General features: G+C 48.3%; 4 non-coding genes across 4 annotated transcripts; all 4 read left to right on the top strand.

Moving 5' to 3' along the window:
- Positions 1 to 10,179: 10,179 nt before the first annotated feature.
- TRNAA-UGC (transfer RNA alanine (anticodon UGC)) lies at positions 10,180 to 10,251 on the top strand. The gene has a single exon. It is a non-coding gene; the product is annotated as a tRNA-Ala (tRNA).
- Positions 10,252 to 12,018: 1,767 nt separating this feature from the next.
- TRNAA-UGC (transfer RNA alanine (anticodon UGC)) lies at positions 12,019 to 12,090 on the top strand. Its single transcript has one exon. It is a non-coding gene; the product is annotated as a tRNA-Ala (tRNA).
- A 1,809-nt stretch (positions 12,091 to 13,899) lies between these two features.
- Positions 13,900 to 13,971, top strand: TRNAA-UGC (transfer RNA alanine (anticodon UGC)). Its single transcript has one exon. It is a non-coding gene; the product is annotated as a tRNA-Ala (tRNA).
- A 1,877-nt stretch (positions 13,972 to 15,848) lies between these two features.
- On the top strand, positions 15,849 to 15,920 carry TRNAA-UGC (transfer RNA alanine (anticodon UGC)). The gene has a single exon. It is a non-coding gene; the product is annotated as a tRNA-Ala (tRNA).
- Positions 15,921 to 18,885: the final 2,965 nt, after the last annotated feature.

The following is an 18,885-nucleotide window of genomic DNA, read 5'->3' as shown; positions in this document are numbered from 1 at the left end:
AAATAAGATTACCTAATTAACTTTTTATTCATACCAGCTAGGAGCTGCATTCAAATTGCAACAGTGAGCTACCGGTGTGAGAATGCCAAATAGTATTTTAAACGACAAGAAACGCGCATTTCTTAAGGACTGCAGCGCTGGCAATTCTGGCCGCTTTCGACGCACGAAAACGAAACCTAGCAGTCGAGGCGCGCACTTATGCACGCCCATGAGTGACGCAGCCGTGACGTCACCGAGAGAAACCAGCCGTCTGGAGGCGGCCGCTGCAGCCCGCAAAATACGCGCCTGGAGCTGCGTCATGGTCTGGTAGGATCTTGAGATATCACCAACGCATTGCGGGCGAAGCTTGTCATAGGGCGGGCGTAGCGCTGATGGTATGGGCAAATCAGCCCTCCCTCTTGACTACAAGCTTTGGCTCCCAGAGTGTGAAATAAAAAGAAAAGCAGTTCATGCACAGATATCGCACCACTGGATGTGATAACGCAGCACCAGACGAGTATTTCACGAGCGGCAGCAGCCGCCTTCAGACGGCTTGATTCCCCGGCGACGTCACGACTGCGTCCCTTGTGGGCGCGTACAATTCCGCGCTTCGTCTGCTAGGTTTCGTTTTCGTGTGTCGAAAGTGGCCAGAATTGCCAGTGCTGCAGTCCTTAAGAAATGCACGTTTCTTGTCGTTTAAAATACCATTTGGCAATCTCACACCGGTAGCTCACTGTTGCAATTTGAAAGTAGCTTCTAGCTGGTATAAAGAAAAAGGTAATTAGTTATTCTTAGTTAATTATTAAGCTAATTAGTACGATTTAGTTCTCCTGATTTTTCTCTACTCCTAATACAACAGCTAAAAGAAGAATCGACAATGAAACTTAATTTTCCTATTTTTAGAAAATAGGTAAAATTTTAGATGAAACACCCTAGAACGAATGCACACATTCTGTACGCCGCGGTCTGATGGGGCATTTAGAGCAGTCTTCAGTGCCCCCATGCTCTACAACGAGCAGAGAGACTTCAGAGAACAGAACACTGTTGCAAATGAAGGCATTTTAAGGAATCACGCCGCCTGAGGTGAAGGTGGTGTGGCTTTTTAACCCATGTTCTGTGTTTGTCGCGTATTTTTTCTCCATGTAATATAAGGTGTTAAACTCGGCGACATGTTGTGTGTGTGTGTGTGTGTGTGTGTGTGTGTGTGTGTGTGTGTGTGTGTGTGTGTGTGTGTGTGTGTGTGTGTGTGTGTGTGTGTGTGTGTGTGTGTGTGTGTGTGTGTGTGTGTGTGTGTGTGTGTGTGTGTGTGTGTGTGTGTGTGTGTGTGTGTGTGTGTGTGTGTGTGTGTGTGTGTGTGTGTGTGTGTGTGTGTGTGTGTGTGTGTGTGTGTGTGTGTGTGTGTGTGTGTGTGTGTGTGTGTGTGTGTGTGTGCGCGCGCGCGCGTGATTGCGCGCGTGTGCGTGTGTGTGTGCGTGTATGTGTGTGTGTGTATGTGTGTGGTAATGTTCTTTGTATAAAATGTGATAATAAATTAGGCAATATTAAAAACATTGGGATAGTTATCGTGTTGTCTGTGTTTATGCTCCGAACGCGGTGAGCGAGCGCAGAACATTTTTCGAAAGTCTCGAAATGCATCTTAGGTGCGACAAGGTAGTAATATTCATAGGAGACTTCAACTGTGTTTGTTTCGCTCAGGACCGCGCAAAAAATTTGCCAGTGAGGGATAAGAGTGCTCAGCTGCTGCACTCTTTAATTAATGATTGTAATCTCGAAGACGTTGGCTATTTGTTCTCTTACGACGCACACCCTAAATACACGCATTTTCAAAGGGATAGCCACGCCAGATTAGATCGAATTTATGTCTCTGTTGAACTGGCTTCATTGTGCACAGAGTATGACGTTAAGCCCGTAAGCTTCAGTGACCATTGCTTAGTAATTGGAACATTTGGCAGGAAACAGCGGAGGTCACGATTTAACTGGCACCAGTGGAAATTTAACGTGAAGCTTTTAGAGGACGACAGTTTTGTAAGAGAGACAACGAAAGAACGCGATAAATTACTTTCGACGCAGGCCGCAAGCTATATAGTTGAGTGGGAGGAGCTAAAGCAGAGAGTAAAGCTTTTAGCTATCAAAACTGCAAGCGCAATTCGATATGAGGAAAAAAGAAAAGAGAAAGAAATGCACGAGGAGCTTGAGTTTTTGCTTAGCATGGATAGCGTCCAGCCGGGAAGATATGCACAAGAAATAAAAGCCTTGAAACGACAACTTGAAAACATTGACACTGAAAAGTATAAGGCAGCAGTGATAAGATCAAGGTCGGAAAAATTTTGGGCGGGTGAGACGCCAACCAAGCGAGCGCTGTCAGATGAGAAACGGCACGCGTATCAAAAGGAAATACGGCAAATTGACAACCGAGGTGCTGTAACTAGTGACCCTGCTACTATCAAAAATACCTTTATAGAACACTACAATGAATTGCTTGGCCGTAAACGCGAAGTCAAAAATGGCTTTCAGGCAGAATTTTTGCGCCAAATGCCAAAGCTCGATGAGGATGTTAAAACGCGTCTAGAACGACCCATAAGTTTGACAGAAATAGAAAGTGCGATAGACGACCTTCCAATGGGAAAGTCGCCAGGACCTGACGGGCTTGGCGCTGCTTTCTACAAAGCATTTAAAGATTACACAGCCCAGATTTTGCTTAAAGTGCTAGATGAGTCATACGAACGTAAGCAGGTCCCACCTTCGTTTTCTACCTCGCACATTGTTTTGATTCCGAAGTATGATGAGCCAGAAAAACGCCTGTTGGTGGGTTCTTATCGGCCGATTAGCCTCACCAACGTGGATTACAAAATATACATGAAAGTGCTGGCGAAAAGGCTCCAAAATGTAATACCGAGTCTGGTTGGGCCACATCAGACGTGCGGCATTAAAGGTCGAAGCATCGCAACTAATGTGCACGTGGTACGAGCTGTTTTGGAGTGTTGTGACGCGATTGGATCTCGAGTGGCAATGATACAGCTGGATCTCGCCAAAGCATTCGATCGCGTTTCGCACGATGCCTTGTTCGAAGTATTGACACACTCAAACATAGGGCGAGTGATTGAGGAAGGTGTTCGAATGGTGTATGCGAACTGCACGACACGGATAATTGTGAATGGAGAGCTCACTGACAGCATTCGTGTGCTGTCGTCAGTGAGGCAAGGCTGCCCCCTGTCACCCCTAGTGTTTGCGGCCTACCTCGAGCCTCTCTGCCGGTCTATCATAAACAATGAACGTATAACTGGTTTTATGCTGCAGTCAGCACAGGTCAAAATGCTGGCATATGCAGATGACATCGCTGTATTCTGTTCAAGCAGAGAAAGCATTCAAGAAGTTACTGCCCTTGTTGAAAAATTCTGCCGACAGACAGGCTGTGAAGTAAATTGGGAAAAAAGTGCCGGTTTCTGGCATGGAGACTGGGATGTTACGCCTGAATACTTTTCTTGTTTGCAATGGTCAAAATTGCCGACCCAGTGTTTAGGCGTGCCGCTTGAATCGTACCGAGATCGCACCCCTTTCTTGGCTGGCCAAGCAGAGAGGGCGAGAGAGAAAGCTGATTCATGGCAGGGCAAGCCGTTGGCAATGTTCTCACGCGCTTATGTGTGCAATGTTTTCCTTGTGGCAAAGATATGGTACGTAATGAATGTGCTTTCGGCGACGCGTGTTAGCACTCAAAAAATTCATCGTGTCTTTGCCGTTTTCATGTGGGCATCAACATGGGAAAAATGCAGCAGAACCAACCTCTTTCTTCCTGTTAAGGCGGGGGGCTTGGGCCTTGTGCATCTCTTTTTGCGACAGGTTGTCTCGCGTTTTTTTTTCCTTCGTGATCAAAACGACAAATTCTTGAGGACGGTCATGCAAGTACGACTGTGTAAAATGCTTCCAGAATACGTTGTCTGTTCTGGTGAGAATATGAGTGGCGCTTTAAAAGGGTACATGCGCGATGTTGTCTTGTCTTTCAGAATGTTGCATGCGCGTTTTTCAATGGAATACTTGAGCAAAGTGTGTAAGAAGAAGCTGTACAAAGATCTTCTGGATGTGATGATACCGTTGCCGATTTACCGTGCACCACACCGTGGAGGCCCCGGACAGGATGTCTTAAAGCGTGTGAAAAAGATGCCAGTTAGGCCTTCAGTTAAAACGTTCTTCTTTAAGCTTGTAGGGCTCGTGGCGCGCCGCGCATTCGAAGGCCGCGCCACTTCCCAATGCTTCCTGCGCGCGTGCCTGTTTCCCTCTCCCCGCTCGCGCGGGGATAACCGGTCCCGCGCGAGGGGGCTATAAAATAAGGCACGCGCCGCAGTCTCGGCCTCTTCTTGGTCCCTGGCTCGTCGCTCCTGCTTTGCTCCCGGAACGACCCGCAGCCACCCGGACGACGACCCCGGCGTACCTCGACGACGTCGTGATATTCTCACAGTCGTTCGAAGAGCATCTCATTCACTTGAATTCCGTACTTGAAAGAATGAGACGTGCGGGTATAACGATCAACCCAAAGAAAGTGCAGTTGGCATCGAAGAGAGTGAACCTCTTGGGATTTGTGGTTGATGATGGCACTTTGAGACCGAACGATGACAAACTGCAGGCAATTCTGAACTACCCCTGCCCGACGGACGTGAAAAGCTTGCAGAGGTTTTTGGGAATGGTTGCCTTCTACAGACAATTCATCCCTAGTTGTTCAGAGCTCGCTAGGCCGTTGAACCAGCTGTTGCGGAAAGGCTCGAAGTGGGTCTGGGGCAAGGAACAGAACGACGCTTTTGTTGCCTTGGCTCGCGCGATACCGAACACCGCTAGTTTGCGCCTCCCCGACCTGAACAAGCCGTTTGTCTTGCAGACAGATGCTAGTGATGCCGGTGTAGGAGCTGTTTTGTTGCAGGAACACGAGGGCAAACTGCGCCCTGTCGCGTTCGCTAGCCGCACGCTCACATCGGCGGAGCGGAATTACTCCGTGACCGAAAAGGAATGCCTGGCGATAATGTTCGCATTGTCAAAGTTCGACATGTACCTAGACGGAGCTGTTTTCACCGTGCAGACAGATCACCAGGCACTTTCGTGGTTAAAGAGGCTGAAAAACCCCGCAGGCAGACTCGCGAGATGGGCGCTGACGTTGCAACGTTACGCGTACGCCATTGAGTACCGCCGGGGCAGCATGAATAAGGTGGCCGATGCTTTAGCGCGCGCACCGTTGAAGGCAGGCAGATGCGCAGAAGAGGCGCAGACCAGCATTGCTGAAAGCGGCGTCGCCGCCAGTGGAGAGGAGGAGAGGGCGGACGCGAGTGTCGCGCCCTGCGTAGGTAAAAAGAGAAAGGAGGCGGACAGAGTTGCCGCGCGGTGCTGCGAGAGAGAGAAGGCGCAGCAGCTGGTGGCGGCGACTACTCGCCTGCCAAGAAGTGAGGCAGAGAGAAATCTGTCTTGGGGAGTAGCGGTCAGTAGGGAAGAGCTAATTGAGGCCCAGAAAGCAGATGGTCTATGCCAGCGGGTGCTGACAGAGCTTGCGAGTAGTGCAGCTTGCACCGGGAACGCTGAGGGCAAGTACGACGCGTATCTGCTGGGCGAGGATGGCTTACTGCTCTGCTACATCCCCCAACTTGACGAGGAAGAGGCGATTGCATCCCCCTTCCGAGTCGTGGTCCCGAGGAAGTTGCGGAAACGATTCCTCCAGTACTTCCATGACTCAGCGCTGGCAGGCCATGGCAGCTGCAGTAAGACTTACGATAAGTTATGCCGTGTCGCGACCTGGCCAGGTATGAGAAAGGATGTGCTGGGTTACGCCCGTACATGTCCTGTTTGCCAGGTAGCCAAGCCTCGGGCGGGGAAACCCGCTGGCATGTTGAAGCCGGTAGTTAGCAACTATCCGTGGCAAGTGGTCCCGTGCGATATCATGGGACCCCTCCCTCGCTCCGCGCGCGGACACCAATATATCCTGGTAATAACGGACCACTATTCCAAGTGGGTTGAGGTTTTCCCCCTTAGGAAGCTTGTGTCAGAACGGATTTGGGAGAAACTGTTGGAGACACTCACTCGTTTCGGTTTCCCTTCCGACCTCATTACAGACAATGCTTCGTATTTCACAAGCAAAGTCTTTGCTGATTCCTGTCGGGCGCTTCAAATCCGCCACAGGAAAACGAGTCCCTACCACGCTCAGAGCAACATAACCGAGAGGGTGAATCGGAATGTTAAGAGTATGCTGGTCGCGACGACCGAGCAGCACAGAGATTGGGACGCACGGCTGTCCGAACTGGCTTTCGCCACTAGAACAACCGTGAACAGGTCGGTAGGTATGACACCTGCTTACTTGAATTTTGGGAAAGAGATCGCTTTTCCGCTAGAGAACGCCCTACTTGACGCGGCGGGGCCCGCGCCCCCTCCGCTTACGCAGTACGCGGCAAAGCTCCGCGAGCGCCTTGAGGCAGCGCAGCGCGCGGCTCGTGAAAACCTCGATGTCGCGCGCATGGAGCAAGCGGATCAGTACAACAAAGGTCGTCGTCACGTCGTTTTCAACACGGGCGACTTGGTACTGAAAAGAACGCACCCGCTTAGTAACGCAGCGCGTGGTTTCGCCGCGTCGCTAGCGCACAAGTGGGTTGGACCGTTCGAAGTTACGGCACGGACTACGCCACTCACCTACCAGCTGCGGTTGTTGGCGAGCGGTGAAACCGCTGGTCCGGTGCACGTCGCAGACTTGAAAGCTTACCACCTTCGCAAGGACGATAACTGCGAAGCGGGGGAAGCTCAAAACGATGCAGGTAGCAACCCGGTTCGCAACCGACGCTATAACCTAAGGCCAAGGTAGTGCACTACTTTGTCTAACGTCTTTGCTTCTTTCAGAATGCATTCTGATAAGATTTTGCAGCAGCCAGATGAACCACCGTCGCTGGGGCGGGAAACCGCATCCAGAGCTTGGTTCAAGGAGGGGCCACTTAAACAGGGAGTACCCCCATAGTTTGTGGCCCATTATTGTGACCAGCGCGGCCATGCTGGCCATCTTCAACGCGTCTGGAGTGGAGCCCGCTGCCCAGGCCTGGAGTACGGGCCTCAGGAAGCCAGGTGTGCCCGGGGCGAAAACGCCTGCTGCAATGTGCATCCAGCACGGCGCCACGTGGAAAGGAGTCAACGATGTAGAGCAGCAGCTCAGGGCCGCTGCCAGGCGTATCCGGGGCCAAGCCCAGCTGCGCTGTGACCCCGAGAATGTGGCCGCTGCCGGAGAGGGACCAGCCGGAACAGTCCCGCCATGCCTGCTGCTTCTCCCGTCCCACGGACCAGCTGAGATGGCATCCCGCCAGAGCCAGGCGACAAGCCTTCATATTTTACGCTGACCCGGGCTCGGACATGGACATGGCCCGGCTGTTGGCGGAGCCCGGGTCGGACGCTGAGGGGGGGGAAGATGTAGGGCTCGTGGCGCGCCGCGCATTCGAAGGCCGCGCCACTTCCCAATGCTCCCTGCGCGCGTGCCTGTTTCCCTCTCCCCGCTCGCGCGGGGATAACCGGTCCCGCGCGAGGGGGCTATAAAATAAGGCACGCGCCGCGGTCTCGGCCTCTTCTTGGTCCCTGGCTCGTCGCTCCTGCTTTGCTCCCGGAACGACCCGCAGCCACCCGGACGACGACCCCGGACAGCCTCGAGGACGCCTGCGCTTAACGTGAGATTAAAGATGTTTATCATACGGCCCACTGTGTGTTTGTCGTGCGCATGCCTCGGGCAGAGGAATCGCCCACAAGCTACATTCCAACACATTACCTGTTAAAACCTGGTTACATGAAAGAGGCTTATTCGTTCCCTGGACAACAGACTGTCTCCTTTGCAAAAAACCAGAGACAATCGAGCACGTCTTTCTGGATTGCTGGGACCCAGTCTTTCACTGGGATGTTCTCCAGAGAACACTAAAGAAAGACCTTCCGTTAGATCCGTATGGCATACGGTTCCTTCCAGTCGAGAGTGAGGGTATTCCTTTGGATTTAGTCATGGTCTTGGGCCTCCACAGCCTGTGGAAAACAAGGATGCAAGTGCAACATGCGGATGTCAACACGCGTTCTGTACGCGAGAACGTTATCGAGAGTGTGCTGCTCCTTAGAGAAACGTATCGGGTGCTTTCTGATCCACCTGACTGGATCAGTGTGCTCGATGAACTGGCTGTCCTCAAAAAATTTTAAACCTTTCGTGACAGCCGAACTCTGGTTGTTGCGAGTTTTACCATTATTGTGGATATTTTTTGAATTGATGTGAACTCAAAACAGGCAGTAAAGAAAAAAAAAGTAGCTCAGAGGTAGAGCGTTCGCTTTGCATGTGAAAGGCCCCGGGTTCAATCCCCGGCACCTCCAAGTAGTCGAACATTTTTGTTTTTATTTTCGTTCCTTCCATTTACACACAGGTGACTAACCCAGACTCCGCCGCGCTTAAATGTCTGAATTAGTTGTACCAATGCTTCTACCCTCCCCTTCATCTTCGGAATCAGATTATAGACTTGTTTAGTGTTTCATCTAAGATTTTACCAATTTTTAAAAAATAGGAAAATTTAGTTTTATTGTAGATTCTTCTTTTAGCTGTTGTATTAAGAGTAGAGAAAAATCAGGAGCCTTAAAGGGTACTAATTAGCTTAATAATTAACTAAGATTACCTAATTAACTTTTTATTCATACCAGCTAGGAGCTGCTTTCAAATTGCAACAGTGAGCTACCGGTGTGAGAATGCCAAATAGTATTTTAAACGACAAGAAACGCGCATTTCTTAAGGACTGCAGCGCTGGCAATTCTGGCCGCTTTCGACGCACGAAAACGAAACCTAGCTGTCGAGGCACGCACTTATGCACGCCCATGAGTGACGCATCCGCGACGTCACCGAGAGAAACCAGCCGTCTGGAGGCGGCCGCTGCAGCCCGCGAAATACGCGCCTGGAGCTGCGTCATGGTCTGGTAGGATCTTGAGATATCACCAACGCATTGCGGGCGAAGCTTGACATAGGGCGGGCGTAGCGCTGATGGTATGGCCAAATCAGCCCTCCCTCTTGACTACAAGCTTTGGTTCCCAGAGTGTGAAATAAAAAGAAAAGCAGTACATGCACATATATCGCACCACTGGATGTGATAACGCAGCACCAGACGAGTATTTCACGAGCGGCAGCAACCGCCTTCAGAAGGCTTGATTCGCCCGGCGACGTCACGACTGCGTCACTTGTGGGCGCGTACAATTCCGCGCTTCGTCAGCTAGATTTCGTTTTCGTGCGTCGAAAGTGGCCAGAATTGCCTGTGCTTCAGTCCTTAAGAAATGCACGTTTCTTGTCGTTTAAAATACCATTTGGCAATCTCACAACGGTAGCTCACTGTTGCAATTTGAAAGTAGCTTCTAGCTGGTATAAAGAAAAAGGTAATTAGTTATTCTTAGTTAATTATTAAGCTAATTAGTACGCTTTTGTGCTCCTGATTTTTCTCTACTTTTAATACAACAGCTAAAAGAAGAATCGACAATAAAACTTAATTTTCCTATTTTTAAAAAATAGGTAAAATTTTAGATGAAACACCCTAGAACGAATGCACACGTTCTGTACGCCGTGGTCTGATGGGGCATTTAGAGCAGTCTTCAGTGCCCCCATGCTCTACAACGAGCAGAGAGGCTTCAGAGAACAGAACACTGTTGCAAGTGAAGGCATTTTAAGGAATCACGCCGCCTGAGGTGAAGGTGGTGTGGCTTTTTAACCCATGATCTGTGTTTGTCGCGTTTTTTTTTTCTCCGTGTAATATAAGGTGTTAAACTCGGCGACATTCTGTGTGTGTGTGTGTGTGTGTGTGTGTGTGTGTGTGTGTGTGTGTGTGTGTGTGTGTGTGTGTGTGTGTGTGTGTGTGTGTGTGTGTGTGTGTGTGTGTGTGTGTGTGTGTGTGTGTGTGTGTGTGTGTGTGTGTGTGTGTGTGTGTGTGTGTGTGTGTGTGTGTGTGTGTGTGTGTGTGTGTGTGTGTGTGTGTGTGTGTGTGTGTGTGTGTGTGTGTGTGTGTGTGTGTGTGTGTGTGTGTGTGTGTGTGTGTGTGTGTGTGTGTGTGTGTGTGTGTGTGTGTGTGTGTGTGTGTGTGTGTGTGCGTGCGTGCGTGCGTGCGTGCGTGTGTGTGTGTGTGTGCGTGTATGTGTGTGGTAATGTTCTTTGTGTAAAATGTGATAATAAATTAGGCAATATTGAAAAACATTGGGGGTGTAGCTCAGAGGTAGAGCGTTCGCTTTGCATGTGAAAGGCCCCGGGTTCAATCCCCGGCACCTCCAAGTAGTCGAACATTTTTGTTTTTATTTTCGTTCCTTCCATTTACACACAGGTGATTAACCCAGACTCCGCCGCGCTTAAATGTCTGAGTTAGTTGTACCAATGCTTCTACCCTCCCCTTCATCTTCGGAATCAGATTATAGACTTGTTTAGTGTTTCATCTAAGATTTTACCAATTTTTTAAAAATAGGAAAATTTAGTTTTATTGTAGATTCTTCTTTTAGCTCTTGTATTAAGAGTAGAGAAAAATCAGGAGCCTTAAAGGGTACTAATTAGCTTAATAATTAACTAAGATTACCTAATTAACTTTTTATTTATACCAGCTAGGAGCTGCTTTCAAATTGCAACAGTGAGCTACTGGTGTGAGAATGCCAAATAGTATTTTAAACGACAAGAAACGCGCATTTCTTAAGGACTGCAGCGCTGGCAATTCTGGCCGCTTTCGACGCACGAAAACGAAACCTAGCAGTCGAGGCGCGCACTTATGCACGCCCATGAGTGACGCAGCCGTGACGTCACCGAGAGAAACCAGCCGTCTGGAGGCGGCCGCTGCAGCCCGCGAAATACGCGCCTGGAGCTGCGTCATGGTCTGGTAGGATCTTAAGATATCACCAACGCATTGCGGGCGAAGCTTTTCATAGGGCGGGCGTAGCGCTGATGGTATGGCCAAATCAGCCCTCCCTCTTGACTACAAGTTTTGGTTCCCAGAGTGTGAAATAAAAAGAAAAGCAGTACATGCACAGATATCGCAGCACTGGATGTGATAACGCAGCACCAGACGAGTATTTCACGAGCGGCAGCAGCCGCCTTCAGACGGCTTGATTCGCCCGGCGACGTCACGACTGTGTCACTTGTGGGCGCGTACAATTCCGCGCTTCGTTTGCTAGATTTCGTTTTCGTGCGTCGAAAGTGGCCAGAATTGCCAGTGCTGCAGTCCTTAAGAAATGCACGTTTCTTGTCGTTTAAAATACCATTTGGCAATCTCACAACGGTAGCTCACTGTTGCAATTTGAAAGTAGCTTCTAGCTGGTATAAAGAAAAAGGTAATTAGTTATTCTTAGTTAATTATTAAGCTAATTAGTACGCTTTTGTGCTCCTGATTTTTCTCTACTTTTAATACAACAGCTAAAAGAAGAATCGACAATAAAACTTAATTTTCCTATTTTTAAAAAATAGGTAAAATTTTAGATGAAACACCCTAGAACGAATGCACACGTTCTGTACGCCGTGGTCTGATGGGGCATTTAGAGCAGTCTTCAGTGCCCCCATGCTCTACAACGAGCAGAGAGGCTTCAGAGAACAGAACACTGTTGCAAGTGAAGGCATTTTAAGGAATCACATCGCCTGAGGTGAAGGTGGTGTGGCTTTTTAACCCATGTTCTGTGTTTGTCGCGTATTTTTTTTTCTCCGTGTAATATAAGGTGTTAAACTCGGCGACATTCTGTGTGTGTGTGTGTGTGTGTGTGTGTGTGTGTGTGTGTGTGTGTGTGTGTGTGTGTGTGTGTGTGTGTGTGTGTGTGTGTGTGTGTGTGTGTGTGTGTGTGTGTGTGTGTGTGTGTGTGTGTGTGTGTGTGTGTGTGTGTGTGTGTGTGTGTGTGTGTGTGTGTGTGTGTGTGTGTGTGTGTGTGTGTGTGTGTGTGTGTGTGTGTGCGCGTGTGTGTGTGTGTGCGTGCGTGTGTGTGTGCGTGTATGTGTGTGTGTGTGAGTGTGTGTGGTAATGTTCTTTGTGTTTAAATGTGATAATAAATTAGGCAATATTGAAAAACATTGGGGGTGTAGCTCAGAGGTAGAGCGTTCGCTTTGCATGTGAAAGGCCCCGGGTTCAATCCCCGGCACCTCCAAGTAGTCGAACATTTTTGTTTTTATTTTCGTTCCTTCCATTTACACACAGGTGATTAACCCAGACTCCTCCGCGCTTAAATGTCTGAGTTAGTTGTACCAATGCTTCTACCCTCCCCTTCATCTTCGGAATCAGATTATAGACTTGTTTAGTGTTTCATCTAAGATTTTACCAATTTTTTAAAAATAAGAAAATTTAGTTTTATTGTAGATTCTTCTTTTAGCTCTTGTATTTAGAGTAGAGAAAAATCAGGAGCCTTAAAGGGTACTAATTAGCTTAATAATTAACTAAGATTACCTAATTAACTTTTTATTTATACCAGCTAGGAGCTGCTTTCAAATTGCAACAGTGAGCTACCGGTGTGAGAATGCCAAATAGTATTTTAAACGACAAGAAACGCGCATTTCTTAAGGACTGCAGCGCTGGCAATTCTGGCCGCTTTCGACGCACGAAAACGAAACCTAGCAGTCGAGGCACGCACTTATGCACGCCCATGAGTGACGCAGCCGTGACGTCACCGAGAGAAACCAGCCGTCTGGAGGCGGCCGCTGCAGCCCGCGAAATACGCGCCTGGAGCTGCGTCATGGTCTGGTAGGATCTTAAGATATCACCAACGCATTGCGGGCGAAGCTTTTCATAGGGCGGGCGTAGCGCTGATGGTATGGCCAAATCAGCCCTCCCTCTTGACTACAAGTTTTGGTTCCCAGAGTGTGAAATAAAAAGAAAAGCAGTACATGCACAGATATCGCACCACTGGATGTGATAACGCAGCACCAGACGAGTATTTCACGAGCGGCAGCAGCCGCCTTCAGACGGCTTGATTCGCCCGGCGACGTCACGACTGTGTCACTTGTGGGCGTGTACAATTCCGCGCTTCGTTTGCTACATTTCGTTTTCGTGCGTCGAAAGTGGACAGAATTGCCAGTGCTGCAGTCCTTAAGAAATGCACGTTTCTTGTCGTTTAAAATACCATTTGGCAATCTCACAACGGTAGCTCACTGTTGCAATTTGAAAGTAGCTTCTAGCTGGTATAAAGAAAAAGGTAATTAGTTATTCTTAGTTAATTATTATGCTAATTAGTACGCTTTTGTGCTCCTGATTTTTCTCTACTTTTAATACAACAGCTAAAAGAAGAATCGACAATAAAACTTAATTTTCCTATTTTTAAAAAATAGGTAAAATTTTAGATGAAACACCCTAGAACGAATGCACACATTCTGTACGCCGCGGTCTGATGGGGCATTTAGAGCAGTCTTCAGTGCCCCCATGCTCTACAACGAGCTGAGAGGCTTCAGAGAACAGAACACTGTTGCAAGTGAGGGCATTTTAAGGAATCACGCCGCCTGAGGTGAAGGTGGTGTGGCTTTTTAACCCATGTTCTGTGTTTGTCGCGTATTTTTTTAATATAAGGTGTTAAACTCGGCGACATTCTCTGTGTGTGTGTGTGTGTGTGTGTGTGTGTGTGTGTGTGTGTGTGTGTGTGTGTGTGTGTGTGTGTGTGTGTGTGTGTGTGTGTGTGTGTGTGTGTGTGTGTGTGTGTGTGTGTGTGTGTGTGTGTGTGTGTGTGTGTGTGTGTGTGTGTGTGTGTGTGTGTGTGTGTGTGTGTGTGTGTGTGTGTGTGTGTGTGTGTGTGTGTGTGTGTGTGTGTGTGTGTGTGTGTGTGTGTGTGTGTGTGTGTGTGTGTGTGTGTGTGTGTGTGTGTGTGTGTGTGTGTGTGTGCGCGCGTGTGTGTGTGTGTGTGTGTGAGTGTGTGTGGTAATGTTCTTTGTGTTTAAATGTGATAATAAATTAGGCAATATTGAAAAACATTGGGGGTGTAGCTCAGAGGTAGAGCGTTCGCTTTGCATGTGAAAGGCCCCGGGTTCAATCCCCGGCACCTCCAAGTAGTCGAACATTTTTGTTTTTATTTTCGTTCCTTCCGTTTACACACAGGGGATTAACCCAGACTCCGCCGCGCTTAAATGTCTGAGTTAGTTGTACCAATGCTTCTACCCTCCCCTTCATCTTCGGAATCAGATTATAGACTTGTTTAGTGTTTCATCTAAGATTTTACCAATTTTTTAAAAATAAGAAAATTTAGTTTTATTGTAGATTCTTCTTTTAGCTCTTGTATTAAGAGTAGAGAAAAATCAGGAGCCTTAAAGGGTACTAATTAGCTTAATAATTAACTAAGATTACCTAATTAACTTTTTATTTATACCAGCTAGGAGCTGCTTTCAAATTGCAACAGTGAGCTACCGGTGTGAGAATGCCAAATAGTATTTTAAACGACAAGAAACGCGCATTTCTTAAGGACTGCAGCGCTGGCAATTCTGGCCGCTTTCGACGCACGAAAACGAAACCTAGCAGTCGAGGCGCGCACTTATGCACGCCCATGAGTGACGCAGCCGTGACGTCACCGAGAGAAACCAGCCGTCTGGAGGCGGCCGCTGCAGCCCGCGAAATACGCGCCTGGAGCTGCGTCATGGTCTGGTAGGATCTTAAGATATCACCAACGCATTGCGGGCGAAGCTTTTCATAGGGCGGGCGTAGCGCTGATGGTATGGCCAAATCAGCCCTCCCTCTTGACTACAAGTTTTGGTTCCCAGAGTGTGAAATAAAAAGAAAAGCAGTACATGCACAGATATCGCACCACTGGATGTGATAACGCAGCACCAGACGAGTATTTCACGAGCGGCAGCAGCCGCCTTCAGACGGCTTGATTCGCCCGGCGACGTCACGACTGTGTCACTTATGGGCGCGTACAATTCCGCGCTTCGTTTGCTAGATTTCGTTTTCGTGCGTCGAAAGTGGCCAGAATTGCCAGTGCTGCAGTCCTTAAGAAATGCACGTTTCTTGTCGTTTAAAATATCATTTGGCAATCTCACAACGGTAGCTCACTGTTGCAATTTGAAAGTAGCTTCTAGCTGGTATAAAGAAAAAGGTAATTAGTTATTCTTAGTTAATTATTAAGCTAATTAGTACGCTTTTGTGCTCCTGATTTTTCTCTACTTTTAATACAACAGCTAAAAGAAAAATCGACAATAAAACTTAATTTTCCAATTTTTAAAAAATAGGTAAAATTTTAGATGAAACACCCTAGAACGAATGCACACATTCTGTACGCCGCGGTCTGATGGGGCATTTAGAGCAGTCTTCAGTGCCCCCATGCTCTACAACGAGCTGAGAGGCTTCAGAGAACAGAACACTGTTGCAAGTGAGGGCATTTTAAGGAATCACGCCGCCTGAGGTGAAGGTGGTGTGGCTTTTTAACCCATGTTCTGTGTTTGTCGCGTATTTTTTTAATATAAGGTGTTAAACTCGGCGACATTCTCTGTGTGTGTGTGTGTGTGTGTGTGTGTGTGTGTGTGTGTGTGTGTGTGTGTGTGTGTGTGTGTGTGTGTGTGTGTGTGTGTGTGTGTGTGTGTGTGTGTGTGTGTGTGTGTGTGTGTGTGTGTGTGTGTGTGTGTGTGTGTGTGTGTGTGTGTGTGTGTGTGTGTGTGTGTGTGTGTGTGTGTGTGTGTGTGTGTGTGTGTGTGTGTGTGTGTGTGTGTGTGTGTGTGTGTGTGTGTGTGTGTGTGTGTGTGTGTGTGTGTGTGTGTGTGTGTGTGTGTGTGTGTGTGTGTGTGTGTGTGTGTGTGTGTGTGTGTGTGTGTGTGTGTGTGTGTGTGTGTGTGTGTGTGCGTGTGTGTGTGCGTGTATGTGTGTGTGTGTGAGTGTGTGTGGTAATGATCTTTGTGTTTAAATGTGATAATAAATTAGGCAATATTGAAAAACATTGGGGGTGTAGCTCAGAGGTAGAGCGTTCGCTTTGCATGTGAAAGGCCCCGGGTTCAATCCCCGGCACCTCCAAGTAGTCGAACATTTTTGTTTTTATTTTCGTTCCTTCCATTTACACACAGGTGATTAACCCAGACTCCGCCGCGCTTAAATGTCTGAGTTAGTTGTACCAATGCTTCTACCCTCCCCTTCATCTTCGGAATCAGATTATAGACTTGTTTAGTGTTTCATCTAATATTTTACCAATTTTTTAAAAATAAGAAAATTTAGTTTTATTGTAGATTCTTCTTTTAGCTCTTGTATTAAGAGTAGAGAAAAATCAGGAGCCTTAAAGGGTACTAATTAGCTTAATAATTAACTAAGATTACCTAATTAACTTTTTATTTATACCAGCTAGGAGCTGCTTTCAAATTGCAACAGTGAGCTACCGGTGTGAGAATGCCAAATAGTATTTTAAACGACAAGAAACGCGCATTTCTTAAGGACTGCAGCGCTGGCAATTCTGGCCGCTTTCGACGCACGAAAACGAAACCTAGCAGTCGAGGCGCGCACTTATGCACGCCCATGAGTGACGCAGCCGTGACGTCACCGAGAGAAACCAGCCGTCTGGAGGCGGCCGCTGCAGCCCGCGAAATACGCGCCTGGAGCTGCGTCATGGTCTGGTAGGATCTTAAGATATCACCAACGCATTGCGGGCGAAGCTTTTCATAGGGCGGGCGTAGCGCTGATGGTATGGCCAAATCAGCCCTCCCTCTTGACTACAAGTTTTGGTTCCCAGAGTGTGAAATAAAAAGAAAAGCAGTACATGCACAGATATCGCACCACTGGATGTGATAACGCAGCACCAGACGAGTATTTCACGAGCGGCAGCAGCCGCCTTCAGACGGCTTGATTCGCCCGGCGACGTCACGACTGTGTCACTTGTGGGCGCGTACAATTCCGCGCTTCGTTTGCTAGATTTCGTTTTCGTGCGTCGAAAGTGGCCAGAATTGCCAGTGCTGCAGTCCTTAAGAAATGCACGTTTCTTGTCGTTTAAAATACCATTTGGCAATCTCACAACGGTAGCTCACTGTTGCAATTTGAAAGTAGCTTCCAGCTGGTATAAAGAAAAAGGTAATTAGTTATTCTTAGTTAATTATTAAGCTAATTAGTACGCTTTTGTGCTCCTGATTTTTCTCTACTTTTAATACAACAGCTAAAAGAAGAATCGACAATAAAACTTAATTTTCCAATTTTTAAAAAATAGGTAAAATTTTAGATGAAACACCCTAGAACGAATGCACACATTCTGTACGCCGCGGTCTGATGGGGCATTTAGAGCAGTCTTCAGTGCCCCCATGCTCTACAACGAGCTGAGAGGCTTCAGAGAACAGAACACTGTTGCAAGTGAGGGCATTTTAAGGAATCACGCGGCCTGAGGTGAAGGTGGTGTGGCTTTTTAACCCATGTTCTGTGTTTGTCGCGTATTTTTTTAATATAAGGTGTTAAACTCGGCGACATTCTCTCTGTGTGTGTGTGTGTGTGTGTGTGTGTGTGTGTGTGTGTGTGTGTGTGTGTGTGTGTGTGTGTGTGTGTGTGTGTGTGTGTGTGTGTGTGTGTGTGTGTGTGTGTGTGTGTGTGTGTGTGTGTGTGTGTGTGTGTGTGTGTGTGTGTGTGTGTGTGTGTGTGTGTGTGTGTGTGTGTGTGTGTGTGTGTGTGTGTGTGTGTGTGTGTGTGTGTGTGTGTGTGTGTGTGTGTGTGTGTGTGTGTGTGTGTGTGTGTGTGTGTGTGTGTGTGTGTGTGTGTGTGTGTGTGTGTGTGTGTGTGTGTGTGTGTGTGTGTGTGTGTGTGTGTGTGTGTGTGTGTGTGTGTGTGTGTGTGTGTGTGTGTGTGTGTGTGTGTGTGTGTGTGTGTGTGTGTGTGTGTGTGTGTGTGTGTGTGTGTGTGTGTGTGTGTGTGTGTGTGTGTGTGTGTGTGTGTGTGTGTGTGTGTGTGTGTGTGTGTGTGTGTGTGTGTGTGTGTGTGTGTGTGTGTGTGTGTGTGTGTGTGTGTGTGTGTGTGTGTGTGTGTGTGTGTGTGTGTGTGTGTGTGTGTGTGTGTGTGTGTGTGTGTGTGTGTGTGTGTGTGTGTGTGTGTGTGTGTGTGTGTGTGTGTGTGTGTGTGTGTGTGTGTGTGTGTGTGTGTGTGTGTGTGTGTGTGTGTGTGTGTGTGTGTGTGTGTGTGTGTGTGTGTGTGTGTGTGTGTGTGTGTGTGTGTGTGTGTGTGTGTGTGTGTGTGTGTGTGTGTGTGTGTGTGTGTGTGTGTGTGTGTGTGCGTGCGTGCGTGCGTGCGTGCGTGCGTGCGTGCGTGCGTGCGTGCGTGCGTGCGTGCGTGCGTGCGTGCGTGCGTGCGTGCGTGCGTGCGTGCGTGCGTGCGTGCGTGCGTGCGTGCGTGCGTGTGTGTGTGTGTGTGTGTGTGTGTGTGTGTGTGTGTGTGTGTGTGTGTGTGTGTGTGTGTGTGTGTGTGTGTGTGTGTGCGTGCGTGTGTGTGTGTGTGTGTGCGTGTATGTGTGTGTGTGTGAGTGTGTGTGGTAATGTTCTTTGTGTTTAAATGTGATAATAAATTAGGCAATATTGAAAAACATTGGGGGTGTAGCTCAGAGGGGATTCTGCTTCCGGCCACGCCAGTGAACGGACGCAGGATGCAGGGCTCCTCAGGAGCGGCTTCAGCGGCCATGTCAGGCCGCGGTAACAGGACTGCTGATCAGGATAGTACTTATCAAGTTGTTTTGCCTGCACTGCCAACAGGTCGGTTTGTTTTGAATATGGTTTTTTTGCATGCCGATATCAGGGCCCGCCCGTACCGGGTGGAAGATTTCCGCGACGCTTTGGCACAGCATTCGCTGATCCCCGATGTTGTTGCGATGGGGGCGTATCGGATGAGCCATGTCTGGGCTGTCACTCTCAAGGATTCTGAAGCGGTGACCAAGCTTGTTAGTGTAGGCGAGTTGTGTGTGAAAAACGGTCGCTGCTTGGTAATTGACCCGGCGAACCAGGATGTGCGGCTGAAACTTCACTGG

This window comes from Amblyomma maculatum, unplaced genomic scaffold (genome assembly GCF_055883805.1).
Source record: "Amblyomma maculatum isolate TAMU_Amacu unplaced genomic scaffold, ASM5588380v1 scaffold_18, whole genome shotgun sequence".
Taxonomy (NCBI): domain Eukaryota; kingdom Metazoa; phylum Arthropoda; class Arachnida; order Ixodida; family Ixodidae; genus Amblyomma; species Amblyomma maculatum.
Note: the sequence above shows the minus strand (reverse complement) of the source record. Positions and strands in the feature narration are given on the sequence as shown.